General features: G+C 36.7%; 1 protein-coding gene and 1 non-coding gene across 2 annotated transcripts in view; one reads left to right on the forward strand and one right to left on the reverse strand.

The window, feature by feature from the left end:
- The window catches only part of LSAMP (limbic system associated membrane protein), a 626,032-nt gene that overhangs the window by 69,027 nt on the left and 533,368 nt on the right, over positions 1-23,637 (forward strand). The window lies entirely within an intron of this gene.
- LOC130830653 (small nucleolar RNA SNORA70) lies at positions 6,254-6,388 on the reverse strand. The gene has a single exon (XR_009047826.1). It is a non-coding gene; the product is annotated as a small nucleolar RNA SNORA70 (small nucleolar RNA).

The following is a 23,637-nucleotide window of genomic DNA, read 5'->3' on the forward strand; positions in this document are numbered from 1 at the left end:
TGAAAGATCCTACATGCCACAACTAAGACCCAATGCAGCTAAATTAATAAAATAAAAAAAAATAGAGAAATAGGTAATGAGGTTCAAGAATAGTTCATCATCAGTATTTGAAATTAATTCACCCAGCAACTGTTTCACCTTATTATGATTGTATGTATCAGAATCCAGAGTATTCCTTATAAGGAATTGATAAGACACACAGCATTTAATGGCAGCACCTCTCCAGTTTACAGATTGTGTTCTAAAAGTTTGTAGGCAAACATTATTCTAATTATTCTAAAGTTCTGAAGAGAAAATCCTGCCATAATAGTCGTGAAACTCCCTGAATATTAATGAACTTAGTGTATTGTTGCAGTCAGATAAAAATTGTAAAAAGGAAATTTATACACAGTAAAAATATGTACAAATTATTATTTTTATTGTAAAATATATACAAATTATTATAAAATCGGTCTATGTTTTTAATCTTGAAAACACTAGGGGCTTCAATTACTAAAATAATAATCTAGAATGCTCTTAAATTGTTGATTATATTCAGTTTCTTCTCAGTGCTTAATTTCAGGATGATGTTATGATCCTCAACTATGAAAGTTAAGAAAACGCCTTAGAGATATTACATGTGAAATCCACCCTTAAGCACTGGTGTTATGTAAATAACAAAAAATGCTTTTGATAAAAAAGAAGAGAAAAAGGGAAAGATGCCACATTTTTATGTATACTCTGATAGTCACAGTGTAAGACAAAAACAAAACTTGTGCACAAAAAAAATCCTTGTAGAAAAAGTAGTAAATGTTAGTACTATTTAGCATTAGATGGAGGGAATAAGGGTTCATATACTGGCTATTTTCATTTTTTAGATATTTTATGAATTTGCTAAATGTATTGCATTCATTTTCTTTAAAACTGTTTCTAAAATTATTTTTTAGTGGTGAAAGTTTTATTTTTTGATTTTATCTATCTATCTATCTATCTATCTATCTATTTCAAATACTGTCCCAGCAACAAACAGCAATCCAAAACAGTTCAGCTTGGAACACAGCTTAGAGTTCTTTTCCCCAACAGTGGTTAAATAGCTTCCCTTTCTTCTCTCAGTAGTAATATAATGATGACCATAATAGTGATGATAGACAAAGAAGACAGAGTAGCATGAATTTGGAAAGCGTAGCATATATTTCAAAGCAATTTTCACATACATTTGCTCTTTCGTTTCTCATGATATTAGCTCTGTGAAGTAGATGGCTTATTTACCAAAGGGAATCATCCTTTTTTGTTGCCTGGCCCAAGGCAGAAGAAGGATTTAAGGAGCAATACAGCTGGCAGGGAGGCATCTTACATCTTGGCTGAACCATTATTTATTCAACTAAGGAGTATGCACAACATTTTATATAAGGGACTTGAGCATCCAAGGATTTTGGTATCCAACGGGGGGTCCTTGAACTAATTTCCCATGGATCCTGAGAGATGATTGTATAAAACATCACAACTTCCTCATTCTCAGAACTTCCATTGGTAGCAGTTCAGACTCTAGGGTCCTGGAATTGTGACCTTCCAATTCGCAAGTCTAGATCAGTTGCCTAACCTGTGGAGAAATTTGTAGGCTGATTGTAGTTTGGGTGACACCAAAAATTCATCCGTAAATGAGGTGTTAACAGTATAGCGGCTTTGCAAAGTAAGACGTGATTGCCAATAGTGATTTCCCGACTATCCTCTGTTATATTTTTGTTTGTTTTTCATTGAAATTCTGTATAATTCAGGGATAATAGATCAAAATATTGGGTTGGCCAAAAAGTTTGTTTGTGTTTTCCTGTAAGATGTCACAGAAAAACCAGAATGAACTTCTTGGCCAGCCCAATACAATCCGAAATCTAGCAGCTGAGGTGCAGATGACCAGTTTGGTTTTCATCTCTATAGTTGACATGTTTGGTGACATGGAGTCAGACACTTAACATCCTCACACCTCAACTCATCTCTAGTAAAATGCATTTAATGTTGTAATAATACTTGTCAAGCTTATTAAAACTCTTAGAAGATAGGTACTGAGTGTCAAGTGGCATATACCCATGCAACGACAAATGCCTACCAGTTTTCTAGAAGCTTTTCATGAAAATCACACAAAAAATAAGTTCTCTCGAATACAGTACAAGACCAACTTCTTATTTTATTACAACTTAATGTAGTTTTATTGAAAATGACTAGGTAACCAATGCTATCTTCAGCATCACAGAGAAAATTTTCATTGTCCTACAAGGCTTCAATCATGTTTGTTTTTTTTTTAATGATCATAAATGAATTCATAGTCCAATCTCTTTACTGCTGACCTGTCTTACCATATAATGTTAATACTGTGTAGATGACACTTTCTTTCATATACAGCATTAAAGATGATACATTGAACTAGATATTAAATGGAGGACCCTGAAGAGGTCACTATGATAAAATGTGCATTCTCACTTGTTTTGTGTCACCAGACTCTGGGATTCTTAAGAGGTTTGCAGACATTGTCTTTGATCATGTTGGTTTACTCAACCTAGAATCTTCTTCATCACCTTTAATGTATGAAAAACCAATCCAAAGTCAACTACTCCATGAGACTTCAATATTGATTATAGAATATCACTTTAGAGTGATATGTCTTAACCATTTAAAGTCTAGAGTTCAGTGATATTAAATACATTCATATTGTGCAGCTGTCACCATCATTCACATTTAGAACTCTTTATATCTTGTAAAATTGAAACTCTGTGCCCACTAAACAGTAACTCCCCATTCTTCCCTTCCCAGCTCCTGACAACCACCCTTCTATGTTCTGTCTCTGTGATTTGACTACTCTAAGTACCTCGTATAAGTGGAATCATACAGTATTTGTCTTTTTGCTTATCCATTCAGCTGTCGGTGGACACTTGGGTTGCTTCCACATTTTAATATCTAGTTCAGTGTATCATCTTTCATGCTGTATATGAAAGAAAGTGTCATCTACACAGTATTAACATTATATGGTAAGACATTTTAACTAGAGATCAGTCTTTCTAATGGGCATGAGGTAGTATCTCATTGTACTTTTGATTTGCATTCCTATAATAACTGGTGATCTTGAGCATCATGTCATATGTTTATCGATCACATATATCTTCTTTGGAGGATTGTCTATCCAAGCCCTTTCTGCATTGGAATATTTATTTTTTGTTGTCAAGTTTTAGGAGTTCTCTACATATTTTGAATATTAATCCCTTATCAGATATATGATTTATAAATATTTACTCTGTGGGTTGGATTTTTACTCTGTTGATAGTGTTTTTTGATGTACATATTCAAATAAAATGATGAAGTCAAATTTTTCTATTTTTTTCTTTTATCTATGCCTTTGCTGTCAAATCCAAGAAATCATTACTAAACCCAACATGGTGAAGCTTTTACCCATTGTTTTCTTTGAAGAATTTTATAGTTTTAGCTCTTACATTTAGGTCATAGATCCATTTGAGTTAATTTTTATATATGGTGTTAGGTAAGGGTGACATGTTACTTAGTATGAAAATCTCTAGGTTCATCTATGTTGCTGCAAATGGCATTCTTTCTTTTTTATGGCTGAATAATATTCCACTGTGTGCATATACCACATCTTTTTTTAATCCATTCATCTGTCAGTGGATACTCAGGTTGCTCCCATATCTTGGCTATTGTAAATAGTGCTGCTATGAACATTGGGGTACATGTATCTTTTCAAATTATAGTTTTCTCTGGATATATGCCCAGGAGTGGGATTGCTGGATCACATGGTAACTGTATTTTTAGTTTTTTAAAGAAACTCCATCCTCTTCTCCATAGTGGCTGCACCCATTTACATTCTCACCGGCAGTGTAGGAGGGTTCCCTTTTCTCCACACCCTCTCCAGCATGTGTTGTTTGTAGACTTTTAAAAGATGGCCATTCTGACTGGTATGAGATGATACCTCATAGTTTTGCTCTGCATTTGTCAAATAGTTAGCAGTGTTGGGCATTTTTTTTCATTTGCCTGTTGTCCATCTGTATGTCTTCTTTGGAGAAATGTCTGTTTAGATCTTCTGTCCATATTTTGATTGGGTTGTTTGTTTCTTTGATATTGAGCTGTATAAGCTGTTTGCATATTTTAGAAATTAATTCCTTGTCAGTTGCATTGTTTGCAAATATTTTCTCCCATTCTGTGGGTTGTCTTTTCATTTTGTTTATGGTTTCCTTTGCTGTGCAAAAGGTTTTGAGTTTAATTAGATCCCATTTGTTTACTTTTCTTTTCTTTTCATTACCCTAGGAGGTAAATCCAAAAAGATATTGGTAAAATTTATGTCAAAGAGTGTTCTGCCTATGTTTTCCTCTAGGAGTTTTATAGTATCTGATCTTACCTTTACGTCTTTAATCCATTTTGAGGTTATCTTTGTATATGGTGTTTGTTAGAGAATGTGCTAATGTCATTCTTTTACATGTTGCTGCTGTCCAGTTTTACCAGCACAACTTATTGAGGAGATTGTCTTCTCTTGTTCCATAGATCTTATGTCTTTGTGTCAGTACCGTACTCTTTTGATTACTATAGTTTTGTAGCATCATCTGAAGTCAGGGAGCTTAATTCCTCCAGCTCTGTTTTTCTTTCTCAAGATTGCTTTGGCTATTTGAGGCCTTTTGTATTTCCATACAAATATTAAAGAAATTTTTGTCCTAGTTCTGTGAAAAATGCCATTGGTGATTTGATAGGGATTGCATTGAATCTGTAGATTGCCTTGGGTAGTATGGTCATTTTAACAATATTAATTCTTCCAATCCAAGAACACAGTATATCTTTCCATCTGTTTGTATTGTCTTCAATTTCTTTCATCAGCGTCTTCTAGTTATTGGAGTACAGGTCTTTTGCATCCTTAAGTAGGTTTATTTCTAAGTATTTTATTCCTTTTGATGTGATAGTAAATGAGATTGCTTTTTAAATTTCTCTGATAGTTCATAGTGTATAGAGATGCAGTAGATTTCTGTATATTAATTTTGAATCCAGCAACTTTACCAAATTCACTGATGAGCTCTGGTAGTTTAATGGTAGTATCTTTAGGATTTTCTATATATAGCATCATGTCATATGTAAACAGTGACAGTTTTAATTCTTTTCCAATTTGGATTCCTTTTGTTTCTTTTTCTTCTCTAATTGCTGTGGGTAGGACTTTCAAAACCATATTGAATAAAAGTGGCAAGAGTTGACATCCTTGTCTTGTTTCTGACCTTAGAGGAAATGCTTTCAGCTTTTCACCATTGAGTATGATGTTAGATGTGGGTTTGTCATATATGGTCTTTATTATGTTGAGGTATGTACTTTCTGTGCCCACTTTCTGAAGAGTCTTTATCATAAGTGGATGTTGAATTTTATCAAAAGCTTTTTTCTGCATCTATTCAGGTGATCATTTGTTTTTTATTAATAGTGTTTTATTGAGGATTTTTGCATAAGTGTCCTTAAGAATTATTATTCTCTAGTTTTCTTGTGGTGTGTCTTTTTTTCTGATTTTGGTATCAGGGTAATGCTGCCCTCATAGAAGTAGTTAGAGAGTGTTCCTTTCTCTTCATTATTTGGGAAATGTTTGAGAAAGATTGGTGTTAGTTCTTTCTTAAATGTTTGATAGAAATCATTGGTAAAGCCACCAGGTCTGGGATTTTCTTTGCCAGGAGATTTTTTATTGCCAATTCAATCTCCTTACTAGTTATGTCTGTTCACATTTTCTGTCTCTAAATCATTTGGTCTTGGTAGGTTTTGTGTTTCTAGGAATCCGTCTGTTTCATCTAGGTTATCCAATTTGTTGGTGTACAATTGCTCATAGTACTCTTTTATAATCTATTTTTTTTTGACAGGAAAGTAGGATTTATTGGTGGGCATGAATAAGGAGGAGACAGTGCCAAAGCTCTCATGAATGCAGGGCCCAACATTTGTCCAGCGGACCACAATTAGGGATGTATTTGACCCCACAGCCATCCGGGATGAGCTGCTTTTCTGCCACCATGTTTTCAAATTTATCTGCATTAAACTTAGTAAATCCCCACTTCTTGAAGATATGGATCTTCTGGCAGCCAGGGAACTTGAACTTGGCCTCAATCACATGCTCCTTGTTCTGCAGCTTGGTGTGGATGGACATTACGACTTGGCCAATGTTGACCCTGGCCACTGTGCCCTGGGGCTTTCCAAAGGCATCTTACCTACCTGTCTGAAGCTTAGATTGGGGACAGCATGCTCGCCATGAATGCCTACTGGAAGAGGCTGACTCTAAGGTCCCTTAGGGCAACCCATACAGGCAACAGGCTGCATACATTACCAAGGAGGCTGCTCTTTGAAGCCACTGCACACTGGACCCCCATGGGAAAAAGAGCACAATTAGCTTAACTGTCTGCAAAGTATAATCTTTTTTAAAAAATTTCTATAGAATTGGTAGTAATGTTCCACTTTCATTTCTAATTTTAATTAGAACCTCTTCTCTTTTTCTTAGTTTGCCAATTTTGTTGATCTTAAATAACTAATTTTTGTGGTTTTTAAAGAAATTTTCTCTATTTTTCTAGCCTTTATTTCAGTTATCTCTGTTCTCATCTTTAATTATTCCTGTCCTTCTGATAGCTTTGAGTTTGGTTCTTATTTTTCTAGTTCTGTAAGTGGTAAAGTTAGGTTGTTAAATCTGAGATTTTTCTGTCTTTGTTTTTTTTAATGTAATCTTTTTTAACTCTGAATTTCCCCCAGTGCTTCCTTCACTGTATTCTATAAGTTTTGGTATGTTGTGACTTTATTTTCACCCATCTCTAAGTGTTTTCTAAAGTCCCTTGTAGTTTCTTCTTTGACCTGTTGACTTTTGTGTGTTTTTTAATTTCCACAAATTCGTGAATTTTGCAGTTCTCCTTTTTTATTTATTTCTAACTTTACCCTCTTGTGGTCAGAGAAGATACTTTGTATGATATCTCTCTACAGATATTTAATTTGTGGGCTAACATAAAATCCTTCCTGGAGAATGTCCCATATGCACTTGAAAAGAATGTGTATTCTGTTGGTGGGTAAAGTGTTCTGTATATGTCTGTTAGATCTACTTGGTTTGTTGTATTGTTTGTGTCCTTTTCTTCGTTGTTTATATTCTGTCTGGTTTTTCTGTAGATTATTGAAAGTGGGATATTGAAGTCTCCAACTATTATTGCAGAACTGTTTATCTCTTTCATTTTTGTCAATTTTTCCTTCATATATTTTGATGGTTTGTTATTAGGTGTGCAAATGTTTATAATTGTTGTATCTTCTTGCTACATTGAACCTTTTATTAATATGTAATACCCTTCTTTTTGTCTTGTAACTTTTTTGATTTAAAGTCTATTTTATTTGGTATTAGTGTAGCCACCCCTGTTCTCTTTTAGTTACTACTGGCATGGGGTATCACTTTCCATCCTTTTACTTTCAACTTATTTGTGTCTTTTGATTTAAAGTGAGTGTCTTGTAGATAGTATATAGTTTGCTCATTTGTTTGACCCATTCTGCTAATCTATCTTTTGATTGGAGACTTTTAATGATTATTATAGACTGCCTCTGTGATACAGATGAATCTGGGGGGTAAACCTAAGTTGTTTTCAAGTATTTTCCAAGCCAGTGTCCTCCCCTGGGAATGTTCAGTGATTCTCTAATTTCCTTCATCTATGTGGTTGCTTTTAATTATCTTAGTCTTCAATGTCTGGCTCCCAAAAGAGGGAAAAAAGAGGAAAATAAGGGGATAAATATTCCCAATCCTTTAATTCTTCTGAAATTTAGCCAGAAGGGGTAGGAGTTTGCAATAATGGGAGGAGGTGCAAGAACAATGGCCTCTTCCTTTTTATCTTCACATCTGTGTTATGAAGCAATCAGAGCACAGATCTGTAATCTTTGGAACTCAGGGTCCTTTTTGCTCACCCTGGTTTCTACAAGCTGGGTGCAGGCTATAATCACATACACAGCTGCCTGCCATGGAGCTGAGGCATGGACAATGGGTAGCTGCTACTGTGTTAAGAAGTGAAATTGACCAAAATTAACCACAATTTACCATCCAAGCCCTCTCCTGGAAGTTGCAAGCCTTTAATAGACTCCAGAAATTCCAAAAGAGTTACATTAGCTAGATTCAGCTGGGGCAATTGCTGTCTAGGTGGAAAGGACAGATTTCTGATGCTTTCTACTCCACCATCTTCCTAGAATCCCCCAGCTCTTGTTGAATTCTTGATTGTGTATTTATAGACTCCCTCATTTTAGCTGATGTCTCTGTGACCTGTGTTTCATAAACACCTCTTTTCTTCTATTCCCCCAAATTACTACAAGCACAAAATTGTTACATAGAGTTCCTTTAAAGGCTTTATGATAAAGGGACATAGAATATAGCACAAAATAAAAACATTTAGAATTACATTTTTTTTTCATTTTAATATTCTTTTTTCATCCCAACTACATTAATTCTGTGTATTAATTTGCTAGAACTACCATAACAAAACACCATAGCCTAGGTGGCTTAAACAATTAAAATTGATTTTCTTACAGTTCTGGAAACCAAAAGTCTGAGATCTAGGTGCTGGCAAGGTTGGGTTCTTCTGAGGCCTCTCTCCTTGAGTTGGACATGGCTGCCTTCTTGTTGCCTCTGCACACTGTCATCCTTATGTGTGCACATGCCCCTGGTGTCTTTTCCTCTTCTTAAATAAGGACACCAGTCATATTGATTAGGGACCCACACTAAAAGCCTCATTTAAAAATAATCACTTCTTGGACTTCCCTGGTGGCACAGTGGTTAAGAACCCTTTCACCTATGCACGAGACATGGGTTTGAGCCCTGGTCCGGGAAGATCCCACATGCCCCAGAGCAACTAAGCCTGTGCGCCACAACTACTGAGTCTGCGCTCTAGAGCCTGCAAGCCACAACTATTGAGCCTACGTGCCGCAACTACTGAACCCTGTGTACCTAGAGCCCATGTTCCACAACAAGAGAAGCCACTGCAATGAGAAGCCTGTGCACCACAATGAAGAGTAGCCTCCATTCGCTGCAACTAGGGAAAGCCTGCGTGTAGCAATGAAGACCCAATTCAGCCAATAAATAAATAAATAAATAAATAAATAAATAAATAAAATAAAATAGTCACTTCTTTAAAGGCTGTATCTCCAAAAACAATAACATTCTAAGATACAAGGGGTTGGGACTTAAACCTATGGATTTTGAGTGGCACTATTCAACCCGTACCCATCTTTCTCCCCTAAGATCCCAGACTACCGTTATGTTCCTCACGTAACCCCTTTTCTCTTCATCTTCTCTAGATCCCTGTACCATGTCATAAAACAGTTCTTCATTCTAGAGCTGCTAGAGGGCAAGCCCACATCCCTGGTTGTCATTACTTCTTGATCTCCTTTCTTTCTGATAGACCTACCAGGGTGGGGAGAGGGAATACAACCAAAGAATTCCAGAAAGAGGTTTTCCGGAAGGTAAGAGTAATCTCTCCTTGGAATGAATGCTTCTATCCTTTGGCTCAAATTGCAGCCAGTATTGTAAATAGTATTTTTCTTCTGACCACTCTCTGTGTATCACATCCAGACATTTATTAAAACTATTTGCTGCACCTGTCTGCCTCAACCTGTAGGTTGTAAGGTCTTTGTAGGCAGAGGCTCTCTCTTTATTACTGTATTCCTCAAACCCTCTATGTGAGAACCTTCATATCATAGGATCTGTCTTCTTTTTCCTGGCTTTCCTCTTTATGCTTGTGGAAAAGCTGTGAATTTCTTTCAGTGTTATGTACTTAATACAGTTATTTTTTCTTTAAAACTTCAGGCTAAGTTTTACATATTAGATCTTAAGCTTTCTTCTTCAATTTGTCCTTAAACATTACCTATGTACTTCCATGAGCACAGATTACCATATATCAGTTGTAGATTTTTTTTTTTGTTAATCTCATAGCTACCTAGGTTTACTAAAAATAAGCATTCTTTTCTGATGAAGTAAAATTCTAGGTGGCCATGAACTTATGTTTCATCTTTTAATATGCTGCCTGTTTTTGAAATTTTGTATAGGGAAAATTTATAGCCAACCTTAGGTGATTTTTTCAGTTAAATCATATACACACACATACACACACACACACATATATTTACACGTACATGTGTATCTGTATAATATGCATACATGCATGTGTATGTGTATACATATATACATGCATACATACATATAATTATGCATACATATTACCTAGGTCTTGAAAATACAAATTTTTTTCTGGGAATAATTACACTTCTTATATTCTGACTTCTGTCGGTGATGGCCGAAGCTTTTGTTACTTCTCTAAAAAATAATCCCACAATGAATAGAAGTACTGACCTCTGTTATAGCCTGTCCTGATGAAGCATTCAGTCACAAGTGGTTCCTTTACCACATCGTACTCACAGATAGGAAATTCTATTAAAAGTGTCCAACATGATTATAGGGATTGTTTTTCCTCTGGATTTGAATGCTGTGAAGCTTATTCAACTAGAGCCAACTTCTCTAAACTAGTCATCTTTTAGAGGAAGCTAATAAATTACATTTAGATCTGGGCTAAATACTATGCATCTAACTTTGAGCCTGTTTTTTTGAACAAATATAAATTAGTTTGCTTCTAGTTGGTCTCTTACTTTGTCTAGAGTCCAGATAGTCACTGTCAGTTATGAAGATTCATTGTAACTTCCTACTTGATCTTCTGTATTTAAAAATATGTCTTCTGAAATACAGGTAGGCTATATAAGTATTAACAAAAGTATTTTGGGGGGCTTATGGAAGAGTCCACATGATTTCTGCCCACTCTTGGCTGTCTCCTCTTTTGGAGTTACGAGTGTCAGGTTGCCTTCAACCCTGTTTCCTGTGTATTAGCATGATTTTAACCTGTCAGGAGAGGTTCTCCACCTCCTCTGTGCACAGCTGTGGAAGAACACTGTAGGCATCCCTCTGAGCCTTTACCAGTGCTCTCCTCACACTATTAATTAAATGAGAAATATTATTACAGCATTTAAAAGAACATATCAGGCAGCTAACATTTTCCACCCACCTGCATTTACCAGAAGCAATTTTACTGCCACTCACTCACCTGCCACTCATGTCCTTAGGTTAAGAGAACGTTCATTTGTGCTTACAGACCAGCACACTCTCAGATGGCAAACAGTCACAGGCATTGGGCCTGGAAGGAATGTGTGGAGAAACAAAGATAAGAGAAACAGTGAATAATTACTCTTGCTTGTAAGCAGTGGGTTTCATGTGACATAAAGGGACGGGTAAGAAAATGAATAAAAGTAAAAAAGGGAAAGAAATACCCTGTTCAGAGATGAAGAAACTTAGGTCAGAAAGAAGTACATTTGCTAGAAAGTGAGGAAATATCAAAAGAAGGGATACACATATAAGATATATTTGTCTTAATGTCTTTGTAATAGCTGTCTGTCTGATTTCTCTTTTTGTGTTTTATGATGTATTCAGCACACATGTACTTCATGCCCAGCTTAAGAAATAGATCTATGGCACTATATTGAAAATGCCAGTACTTCTGATCTCCCTAGTTTAAGTCCTTAGATATACATATTCGAGAAATAAAGGATGTTATTGGGCTATGTCCATACCTTTGACTATTCTAATGAAAGCATCCAATTATCTTACCATTAATCTAATCAATTGCTATTGAACAGGTTGTTAATGTCTAATATACCAATTGGAAGTGTTTAGGTAAGGCATAGGAGTAATTGATTTAGGTACAGGATGTGCCAGCTGCCTTATTCCCAAAGTCTGGCAAATCAAATCATCTCATCACCTCTCCCACCATTCATGTTTTGTGATGGGCTATGCAATGCAGATGGCCAGAAAGTGACTCACAAAGACAAGGTGGGGTGTGATAGATAAGAAAGATTCAAAAAAAAAAAAATGATATGGCAAAATAAATAGGTCTTTGACTTTGGTACCTAGAATTATTTCCTAATCTCAGTCATCATTATTAAGGCAAAGCAGAGACGGTAAACCTTAAGAGCACAGACTTGATCTACGGTTTCTGAATCTCCAGCCCTTAATACCAGGTAGCTACTCAATAAATTATTTTCTAAATTAATAAATGAACAGATGCATTGCTTCTCAGGCACTTCCTCCAAACCTCCTTAGAGATCATGTGCCTGGACTTCTTTGATCCTTTGAAGCGTTCCTCCATGTTTCCTTGAAACTTTTTATCTACTTATGTAAAAATATGTATGGGAAGACCCTGAATGGCAATTCTGTGTGCAGACAAATATGGATGGCCGCTTAAAGACACTGATAAATAGTCTGAGTAATCAGTGGCAAAAACTATTGCTGGACATACTGTACTGATTCTCGCTGCTTATTAATCCTGGTCTTTACCTTCCTGAAAAGTTGACGAGTCATAGAAAGAGATGCTTTTGGTAGAAGTAAGATAATGGAAACCTAGTCTCTCTTGTCCCACTTCACTAGAAAAACAACAACAACAAAGTTTACTTAAACTGCAGTTTGCTCTCTAGGATATTGTCTTGGAACTCATCATCCTTAGGATTAAATCTAAGAAGACACTCATTGAGTTCCAGCCTTCAAGTTCTGTTCTCTGGTGTTTTACTTTCCTAAGGCCTAAGTGTTCAAATCCCATCCAAAAGCAGCTTAAGAGTATAGGCCATGGGAAGTTGCTGCATAACACAGGGAGATCAACTCGATGCTGGGTGATGACCTAGAGGGGTGGGATAGGGAGGGTGGGAAGGAGCCGTGGGAGGAAGGGGATATGGGGATACATGTATAAATACAGCTGATTAACTTTGTTGTACAGCAGAAACTGGCACAATAGTGTAAAGCAATTATATTCCAATAAAGAGCTTAAAAAAAAACCAAAAAGAGTATAGGCTATGCAGTGTTTACACAATGTAGGTACTTGGAGCTAGGTCGACTTCTGACACTTATTCTGTGTTACCAAGGTGACATGATTGGTCTGATACAGAGTGATTCCATAGTGTTTGTGTTGAAGAGAGGACTAGTCTATATCTTCATTATTTTTACCATTTCAAAAGCTTCAAATCTTGATCCTATGTATTTATATCATACAGAAAAAACTCTATTCTTTTAGGACCTACTAATTCAAAGGGAAATAATCATTACACATTGTTTGATGGATTAATTAATTGAAATATATTATATACATGGTTTAAATGTACCTTAGCTTAGAAGAGAATGAAGCTCGTAATCTCTGTTCTCAGTAAGCTTAAAATATAATTTGAAATATGGTATTTTATAATAACCACCAGCCATTGAAAGGCTCAAATAAGCCAAAATTTCTTTCATGGAAATCAGATTTTCTTCAGTATTGCAAAAGAGATTTTATACATGGTAAAAATATTAAAGAAAATGGGCAGATGTTTAAACATAGTCCAAAGTTTATAACTGGACTGTTTATCTCTTTACATCCTATGTAACTCCAAAAGTGCTCTTTGGTGGGGAAGAATAATTACAGAATACATTTTTCAAATCCATATTTGTTTTATTAACAATTCTTACCTTTTTATTTGTACATATTACTCTTTTAAAAATTGCACTGAAACCAGTAGCACCTATTATTAAAGTATAATATGTGAACATCTCACATTTTTATTTCATAGTATGGACTTTTATTCAGTCAACCTTTTTGTATACAAGCAGGTCTACATGAAGACAAATGTCTTTCACCTAATATATCACTCATATCAAAGTTTTGAAAAAAGCATTCCAACTAGTGAATTGATTATTGTATTCTAGCACTGAGCATAACTAATGGGCTTCATTTTTTTTATTCTCCTGTCAGATGTAACTTGGCATAGCAAAGCTTGTTTTCCTTCCAAATATGGGGAGGATCTTAGGCTTCTGTGCAATTCCCTCTTGTGTGTCCCTGCAGTTGAGGTTAGTGCCTTGTTTCTAAGGCGTCTAGACTGTTGTCATCCAACTACTCTCCTATATTCATACATTAGCTCTGTCCTGAAGTCCAGCAAATATCTGCACTGAATGAAGGCCCACATTGAATGAAAGGATTTGGCCTGCCAGGATCCATTTTTCTTTATTCCTGTAAAAGCAACTCTAGCTTTTTCTTTGGGTAACTGTCACTCCTCCATTCCACCTGTTGTTGTTTAGGCTGTCAACTCTGACGCCTTCTCCTCTGATTGGGGGGGTTGGACTGAACAAGTCTTCTCAGCAGTTTAAATGTGCAGAATGCTGGAAGTGCTGGAACAGGGAGCAGGATGGGAAGTGACTGGAACTCATGCATCCTGGAGATGAGACTAAGAACACTCTCCATGGGTTCCTGCCTCCATGCTCTCTGCAGCTTCCCTGGCATTTTATTTTACTTTCTTAAGGCCTAGGTGTTCAACTTTTTTTTTTTTTTTTAATTTAAGCCATAAGGTAAGTTTATTAAACATGCATATATTATTAAGTACTGAATCGAGATAAGCCATGGATTTCTTTTGAACTTCTCAGTAGCCAGAATGAAGATAAATTATGTAATGTTACATGATTGACAGAAGGATTTTTTTTTTAGAACTTTTATTGAGATACAGTTAACATACGATAAACTGCATATATTTAGAGCGTACAATTTGGTATCCCAATCTCCCAATTCATCCCCCCCCCCAACCCTCCCTGCTTTCCCCACTTGGTGTCCATATGTTTGTTCTCTACATCTGTGTCTCTATTTCCACCTTGCAAACCGGTTGATTTGTACCATTTTTCTATAGTCCGCATATATGTGTTAATATACGGTATTTGTTTTTCTCTTTCTGACTCACTTCACTCTGTATGACAGTCTCCAAGTCCATCCATGTCTCGAGAAATGTCCCAGTTTCCTTGCTTTTTACAGCTGAGTAATATTCCATTGCATATATGTACCACATCTTTTTTATCCATTCATCTGTTGATGGATATTTAGGTTGCTTCCATGTCCTGGCTATTGTAAATAGTGCTGCAATGAACATTGGAGTGCATGTGTCTTTTTGAATTATGGTGTTCTCTGGGTATATGCTCATCAGTGGGATTGCTGGGTCATATGGTAACTCTATTTTTAGTTTTGCAAGGAACCTCCATACTGTTCTCCATAGTGGCTGTATCAATTTACATTCCCACCAACAGTGCATGAGCCTTCCCTTTTATCCACATCCTCTCCAGCATTTACTGTTTGTAGATTTTCTGATGATGCCCATTCTGACCTGTGTGAGGTGATACCTCATTGTCTTTTTGATTTGCATTTCTCTAATAATTAGTGATGTTGAGCAGCTTTTCAAGTGCCTCTTGGTCGTCCGTATGTCTTCTTTGGAGAAATGCCTATTTAGGTCTTCTGCCCATTTTTTGATTGGGTTTCTTGTTTTTTTCATATTGAGCTGGATGAACTGTTTATATATTTTGGAGGTTAGTCCTTTGTCTGTTGATTCGTTTGCAAATATTTTCTCCCATTCTGAGGGTTGTCTTTTCGTCTTGCTTATAGTTTCCTTTGCTGTGCAGAAGCTCTGAAGTTTCATTAGGTCCCACTTATTTATTTTTGTTTTTATTTCCATTACTCTAGAGGGTGGATCAAAAAAGATCTTGCTGTGATTTATGTCAAAGAGTGTTCTTCCTATGTTTTCCTCTAGGAGTTTTATAGTGTCTGGCCTTCCATTTAGGTCTTTAATCCATTTTGAGTTTATTTTTGTGTATGGTGTTAGGGAGTGTTCTAAACTTATTCTTTTACATGTAGCTGTCCAGTTTTCCCAGCACCACTTATTGAAGAGGCTGCCTTTTCTCCATTGTTTATCCTTGGCTCCTTTGTCATAGATTAGTTTACTATAGTTTATCTCTGAGCTTTCTATTCTGTTCCATTGATCTATATTTCTGTTTTTGTGCCAGTACCATACTGTCTTGATCACTGTAGCCTTGTAGTATAGCCTGAAGTCAGGAAGCCTGATGCCACCAACTCCGTCTTTCCTTCTCAAGATTGCTTTGGCTATTCAGGGTCTTTTGCGTTTCCATACAAATCGTAAAATTTCTTGTTCTAGTTCTGTGAAAAATGCCATTGGTTATTTGATGGGGATTGCATTGAATCTGTAAATTGCTTTGGGTAGTATAGTCATTTTCACAATGTTGATTCTTCCAATCTAAGAACACATGGTATGTCCCTCCATTTGTTTGTATCATCTTTGATTTCTTTCATTAGTGTCTTATACTTTTCTGAGTACAGGACTTTTACCTCCTTGGTTAGGTTTATTCCTAGGTATTTTATTCTTTTTGTTGCAATGGTGAATGGGATTGTTTTCTTAATTTCTCTTTCTGATCTTTCATTATTAGTGTATAGAAATGCAAGAGATTTCTGTGTGTTAATTTTGTATCCTGCAACTTTACCAAATTCATTGATTAGCTCAAGTAGTTTTCTGGTGGCATCTTTAGGATTTTCTATGTATAGTATCATGTCACCTGCGAACAGTGACAATTTTACTTCTTCTTTTCCAATTTGGATTCCTTTTTTTTCTTTTTCTTCTCTGATTACTGTGGTAAGGACTTCCAAAACTATGTTGAATAGTAGTGGCGAGAGTGGACATCATTGTCTTGTTCCTGATCTTAGAGGGAATGCTTTCAGTTTTTCACCATTGAGAATGATGTTTGCTGTGGGTTTGTCATATATGGCCTTTATTATGTTGAGGTAGGTTCCCTCTATGCCCACCTTCTGGAGAGTTTTTATCATAAATGGGTGTTGAATTTTGTCAAAAGCTTTTTCTGCATCTATTGAGATGATCGTGTAGTTTTTATCCTTCAATTTATTAATATGATGTATCACATTGATTGATGTGCATATAGTGAAGAATCCTTGCATTCCAGGGATAAACCCCACTTGATCATGTTGTATGATCCTTTTAATCTGTTGTTGGATTCTGTTGGCTAGTATTTTGTTGAGGATTTTTGCAACTAAATTCATCGGTGATATAGATCTGTAGTTTTCTTTTTTTGTAGTATCTTTGTCCGGTTTTGGTATCAGGATGATGGTGGCCTCATAAAATGAGTTTGGGAGTGTTCCTTTCTCTGCAATGTTTTGGAAGAGTTTGAGAAGGATGCGTGTTAGGTCTTCTCTAAATGTTTGATAAAATTCACCTGTGAATCCATCTGGTCCTGGACTTTTGTTTGTTGGGAGATTTTTAATCACAGTTTCAATTTCATTACTTGTAATTGGTCTGTGCATATTTTCTATGTCTTCCTGATTCAGTCTTGGAAGGTTATACTTTTCTAAGAATCTGTCCATTTCTTCCAGGTTGTCCATTTTATTGGCATATAGTTGCTTGTAGTAGTCTCTTATGGTGCTTTTTATTTCTGCAGTGTCTGTTGTAACTTCTCCTGTTTCCTTTCTAATTTTATTGATTTGAGTCCTCTCCCTGTTTTTCTTGATGAGTCTTGCTAGAGGTTTATCGATTTTATTTATCTTCTCAAAGAACCAGCTTTTAGTTTTATTGATTTTTGCTATTGTTTTCTTTGTTTCTATTTCATTTATTTCTGCTCTGATCTTTATGATTTCTCTCCATCTACTAACTTTGGGTTTGGTTTGCTCTTCTTTCTCTAGTTTCTTTAGGTGTAAGGTTAGATTGTTTATTTGGGATTTGTCTTGTTTCTTGAGGTAGGATTGTATTGCTATAAACTTCCCTCTTAGAACTGCCTTTGCTGCATCCCATAGGTTTTGGGTCATTGTGTTTTCATTGTCATTTGTCTCTAGGTATTTTTGGATTTCCTCTTTGATTTCTTCAGTGATCTCTTGGTTATTTAGTAGTGTATGGTTTAGCCTCCATGTGTTTATGTTTTTTACAGGTTTTTTCCTGTAATTGATTTCTAATCTTATAGCGTTGTGGTTGGAAAAGTTGCTTGATATGATTTCAGTTTTCTTGAATTTACCAAGGCTTGATTTATGACCCAAGATGTGATCTATCCTGGAGAATGTTCCATGTGCACTGGAGAAGAATGTGTAATCTGCTGTTTTTGGATGTAATGTCCTGTACATAGCTATTATATCAAGCTGATTTATTGTGTCATTTACAGCTTGTGTTTCCTTATTAATTTTCTGTGTGAATGATCTGACCATTGGTGTAAGTGGGGTGTTAAAGTCTCCCACTATGATTGTGTTACTGTCGATTTCCTTTTTCATAGTTGTTAGCATTTGCTTTATGTATTGAGGTGTTCCTATATTGGGTGCATATGTATTTATAATTGTTATCTCTTCTTCTTGGATTGATCCCTTGATCTTCATGTAGTGTCCTTTCTTTTCTCTTGTAACATTTTTTATTTTAAAGTCTATTTTATCTGATATGAGTATTGCTACTCCAGCTTTCTTTTGATTTCCATTTGCATGGAATATCTTTTTCCATCCCCTCACTTTCAGTCTGGATGTGTCCCTAGGTTTGAAGTGAGTCTCTTGGAGACAGCATATATATGGGTCTTGTTTTTGTATCCATTCAGCCAGTCTGTGTCTTCTGGTTGGCGCATTTAGTCCATTTACATTCAAGGTAATTATCGATATGTATGTTCCTATTACCATTTTCTCAATTGTTTTGTTTATGTTTTTATAGGTCCTTTTCTTCTCTTCAGTTTCCCACTTAGAGAAGTTCCTTTAGCATTTGTCGTAGGGTTGGTTTGGTGGTGCTGAATTCTCTTAGCTGTTGCTTGTCTGTAAAGCTTTTGATTTTTCCTTCGAATCTGAATGAGATCCTTGCTGGGTAGAGTACTCTTGGTTGTAGGTTCTTTCCTTTCATCACTTGAAGTATATCATGCCACTCCCTTCTGGCTTGCAGAGTTTCTGCTGAGAAATCAGCTGTTAACCTTATGGGAATTCCCTTGTATATAATTTGTTTTTTTTTCCCTTGTTGTTTTTAATAACGTCTCTCTGTCTTTAATTTTTTGTCAGTTTGACTGCTATATGTCTTGGTGTGTTTCTCCTTGGGTTTATCCTGCCTGGGACTCTCTGTGCTTCCTGGACTTGGGTAGCTATTTCCTTTCCCATGTTAGGTAAGTTTTCAACTACAATCTCTTCCAATATCTTCTCTGGTCCTTTCTCTCACTCTTCTCCTTCTGGGACCCCTATAATGTGAATGTTGGTGCGTTTAACATTGTCCCAGAGGTGTCTTAGGCTGGCTTCAGTTCTTCTCATTCTTTTTACCTTATTCTTTTCCTCATCAGTAATTATCACCATTCTGTCTTCCAGGTCACTTACTTGCCCTTCTGCCTCAGTTAACCTGCTGTTGGTTCCTTCTAGTGTATTTTTCATTGCAGTTATTGTGTTGTGTATCTCTGTTTGCTCTTTAATTCTTCTAGGTCTTTGGTAAGCTTTTCAATCTTTGCATCCAGTCTTTTTTCAAAGTCCTGGATCATATTCACTATCATTATTCTGAATTCTTTTTCTGGAAGGGTGCCTGTCTCCTCTTCATTTAGTTGTTTTTCTGGGGTTTTATCCTGTCCCTTCATCTGGTACAAAGTCCTCTGCTTTTTCATTTTCTATCTTTCTGTGGCTGTGGTTTTCAGTTCCACAGAAGGAAATACTGCTGATACTGCTTGATAGTGCTGTCTCCCCTCTTGTGGAGCAAGCTATCTGGGAGACTGCTGCATGCTTCCTGATGAGAGGGACTGATGGTGAGTAGGGCTGGGTGGGCAGAGCTCAATAAGACTTTAATCCTATTAGGTGGGCGGAGAACAGTAAAACTTCCATCTGCTTGTCTGCCAACGGGTGGGGCTCTGTTCCCACCTTGTTTGATGTTTGGCCTGAGGCTACCTAGCAGTGGAGCTTAGGCTCTTTAGTGGGGCTAATGGCATACTCTGGGAGGGCTCACACCAATGAGCACTTCCCCTGCCCCCAGTGCCCCTGTCTCCTCAGTGAGCCACAGCCACCCCCCACCTCTGCCGGCAACCTTCCAGCACCAGCAGGTAAGTCTGATTTTGTCTCCTACGGGGTCACTGCTCCTTCCTCCTGAGTCCTGGTGAACACACTTTTTTGTGCGCCCTCTAAGAGTGCAGTCTCTGTTTCCCCCAGTCCTGTGGAGGTCCTGCAATCAAATCCCGCTGGCTTTCAAAGTCTGATTCTCTGGGGATTCCTCCTCCCATTGCTGGACTCCCAGGTTGGGAAGCCTGACGTGGGGCACAGAACCCTCACTTTAGTGGGTGGACTTCTGCAGTATAACTGTTCTCCAGTTTGTGAGTCACCCACCCAGCATTTATGGGATTTGATTGTAATGCGATTGTGCCCCTCCTACCGTCTCATTGCGCTTCTCCTTTGTCTCTGGATGTGGGGTGTCTTTTTTGGTGAGTTCCGGTGTCTTTCTGTCGATGATTGTTCAGCAGTTGGTATTAATTCCAGTGATCTTGCAAGAAGGAGTCTACATTAGATCTTAATGTCTGATGGGACCCTTCTACTTGACCTTGTTCTTTCTCAGATGTCTGTGTTTGGGTGTGTTTTGACAGTAGACTGGAAGTAGCAAAAAAGACAGTTCTTAAAGTCAGCTTTGAACAACCTTCTCCAGAGGAGGAGTCAGGCCACACCACGGGAGGACACGCAGGGAAGCACTGAGGGCCAGGTCGGTCAGGAGGCAGACGAGAGAGAGGAATTGTGGGAAAGGGTCTTGATTGTGGCTTGCTCTGCACTCAAATCTTGGCAAACGGGAGTTCCTACTGCAGCGCCCACCTTGTAGTCTCAACCAGCAACTTTCTCCTCTGCAGAGCCAAGATGGCGGCACAGCCTTTGAATCTGAGGATGGGTTTCTTGGTCAGTCAGTAGTCTGCAATTCTATTCAGCTCTGCAGGTTACTATATGTGACTATGATCAAGTTCCTTAACATCGTAGAACCTCAGTTCACGTATCTATGATCCAGACAATCCACTCCTAGGTATTCTCCATTGAAAATGAAGGCATACGTCCATACAAAATCTCAAACATGAATGTTAAAAGCAGCTCATTTATAAAATAGTTCTGAAGGTCAGAAATCTCCAATCATGGTGTCAGTAGGACTGCATTCTCTCTAGAGGCCTCGGGAAAAACTGTCTTTTTCAGCTCTTCCAGGCTGCCCGTGTTCCTTGGCTCCTAGCTCCTTCCTAGCTTCACTCCAACTGTGAGTCCCAGTTCAACTTTTTTTTTTTTAATTCTCTGTCTTACCTTGTGAAGCCAGTCAGTTCCATTTTTTCCCCCTTATGTTAGCGTTAGTGGAAATTTTCTTTTGCTTCCAATGAAGAACATAAACTGATATAACATTTTTTAGAGTCTGTTTTCAGGGTTTATTTATTATTTATTTCATATTAGCTTTGGAACAAGATAATTGGGCCCAGTGGTTGTAAACCTTGTCTAAAAATCCATGCAGCATATACACATACTTGGTCTTTAAAAATACCACTCAGTTTGCATACTTGACCATCTTTTTGAGGATTATACTTTATAAATGAACATTTTATTGTCTTGTAATGTACAGGGTGAATTATGGTTTTACATCTCCTAGACCAGGCTTTTGTGAATGATTTAGTTACCACTGGGCATGGTTTTGGAGCATCTACTTTACTCACTAAACCTATAGGTGTCATCAATTGTCAGTGTTTGGAGTAATCTCAGCAGGATACTCTTTGTCTTTTTTTGAACTTGAAAAGACTTTGATCCCATGAAGTCTCCAGTGATTTCACAAAAGATTCATATTTGTCAAAGAAAATTCTGGTACTTTACTTTTCAGGGAAAATGTTGAAAATAATTACTTTTTAATAAAACATAACCAATTTTTCTATTTAATTACATAGAGATTAATTAAATGAGTGAAATCTGCTTTTAGCTTATTATAAAATTATAGTTTTCAACATTAACTCTTAAAAAGTAATATTGGGGTAGTCAGACCTAGTAATCATGTTTGGCAATTTGATGATCTTTCTGTTAGGTTAAATTAAGGGCCTAGCTCTTGATTAGGTCTATAATTATAAGAAACTGACTTTCTATGGAAAAAATTTTTGAAAAGACATTTTCGTACAGTAATTCCTAATCAGCAGGAAACCTTATTTTTTTAAAAAAATAATTATCTTAAAAGAAAATACAAAGCAGACTACATGAATTTGCTTGTTTTCCTTATTACAGATATTACTCAAATCTAAAAATTCGGAATATATGTGCACATATACATATGGAAAACAAATACGGTGCTGAACCCAAGTTATCTTTACACAGTGGATTTCACTTTATAGAATCGGTAGCTAATAGAGTCAGATACTTATTTGAATTAATATAAAAGCCAGTTGTGTATTATTATATAAGAAACAAATAACATCCATAGTGGAGTGCTGGGGAATTAGCCACGGTATTTAGATATAAATGTTGTGTACATTTACCCAGTCTTCTGATTTTCTCTCCCTGAAAGAAATATCACACACACACAAATAGCACTTTTCCTGCAGCCTTAGAGTCTGTGGCTTTCCCCATCTTCCCTTACAGAATTACAAAGCCAAGGATGATGCCCCCAGTGTCTACCTGATTCTATTTCCTTAGAGAATGCTTGGGGACTAGATATGTGTTTGGTCTTTCCTCTGGCAGACCCTAAGGCAACCTACCATAAGATTCTGCATTTACGTTAAATGCCCAATTCAGGTTTAAACTTGTAGGATCTCTTCAGTCCCTCTGAGCTTTAAATTTTTTTTATCATTCTATGATTCTAGGTACAAGGAAATACTCAAGCTCCAAGGAAAAACCGTGGAGCTATGATTCTATCAACTGAACGAAGACTTAACTCATAGCAAGATAGTTGGTAATTAGCAGAACCATGCTCAGACAGTAGTAGAGACAGTCAAGCCTGGAACATCTAGGCGGGGTGGTCAAGTGTTTCTGAAAAGGTGGTTACAAATAGAATACAGGCGAGAGGCAAGCAGCAACAGCAGGGTCTGCAGTTTGCATCCAAGTATTTGATCCTAGGAATTTCTGATTTGAATTTTGATCCAAGGATGTTCTTAAAAAGGATCAGACACTCTAGTGGCCTATATGGGAAGAGAATCTAAAAAAAGAGTGGATTGATCTATCATCTCTCTGTCTGTCTATCTATCTATCATCTATCTATCTACCTATCTATCTATCATCTATATCTATCTATCTATCTATCTATCTATCTATCTATCTATCTACCTACCTGTAACTGACTCACTTTGCTATACACCTGAAACTAACACAACATTGAGAATCAACTATACCCCAATAAGAATTAAAAGCAATAAATTAATTAATTTAAAAAAGGATCAGGGATTTATGGCTGGAAGGGATAGGATTATCAGTTAATTTCAGAATTTGGGTATGAAGGTAAAGCAAGACTATTCAGTTAGCTTAGATGCCTTGAAATGTTCCCTGACCAGTGTGAAATGTAAATGTTAGTGTTAAGTGGCTCCAGCTTCAAAGATTAAAAGTCTGGGAAAGGTATGAGCAGATCCTGTTTATGTTCTTTTCAGCCCAACTCTGTCGTAATGCTCTAGTTGTCAGGTTCAGCAAAAAAAATAATAAATCATTGAATGGATATGCAGTGGAGGTATCTTAGAAGCTCTTCTATCAAAACAGTGATTTTCATGAACTTTCTCTTAATTGAATCATTTGGTTAATAGACTCAAATTATTATTTTCTGAAGGGGGTCTCATAATGTATAATCCAT

This window comes from Hippopotamus amphibius, chromosome 10, assembly GCF_030028045.1.
Source record: "Hippopotamus amphibius kiboko isolate mHipAmp2 chromosome 10, mHipAmp2.hap2, whole genome shotgun sequence".
NCBI lineage: Eukaryota > Metazoa > Chordata > Mammalia > Artiodactyla > Hippopotamidae > Hippopotamus > Hippopotamus amphibius.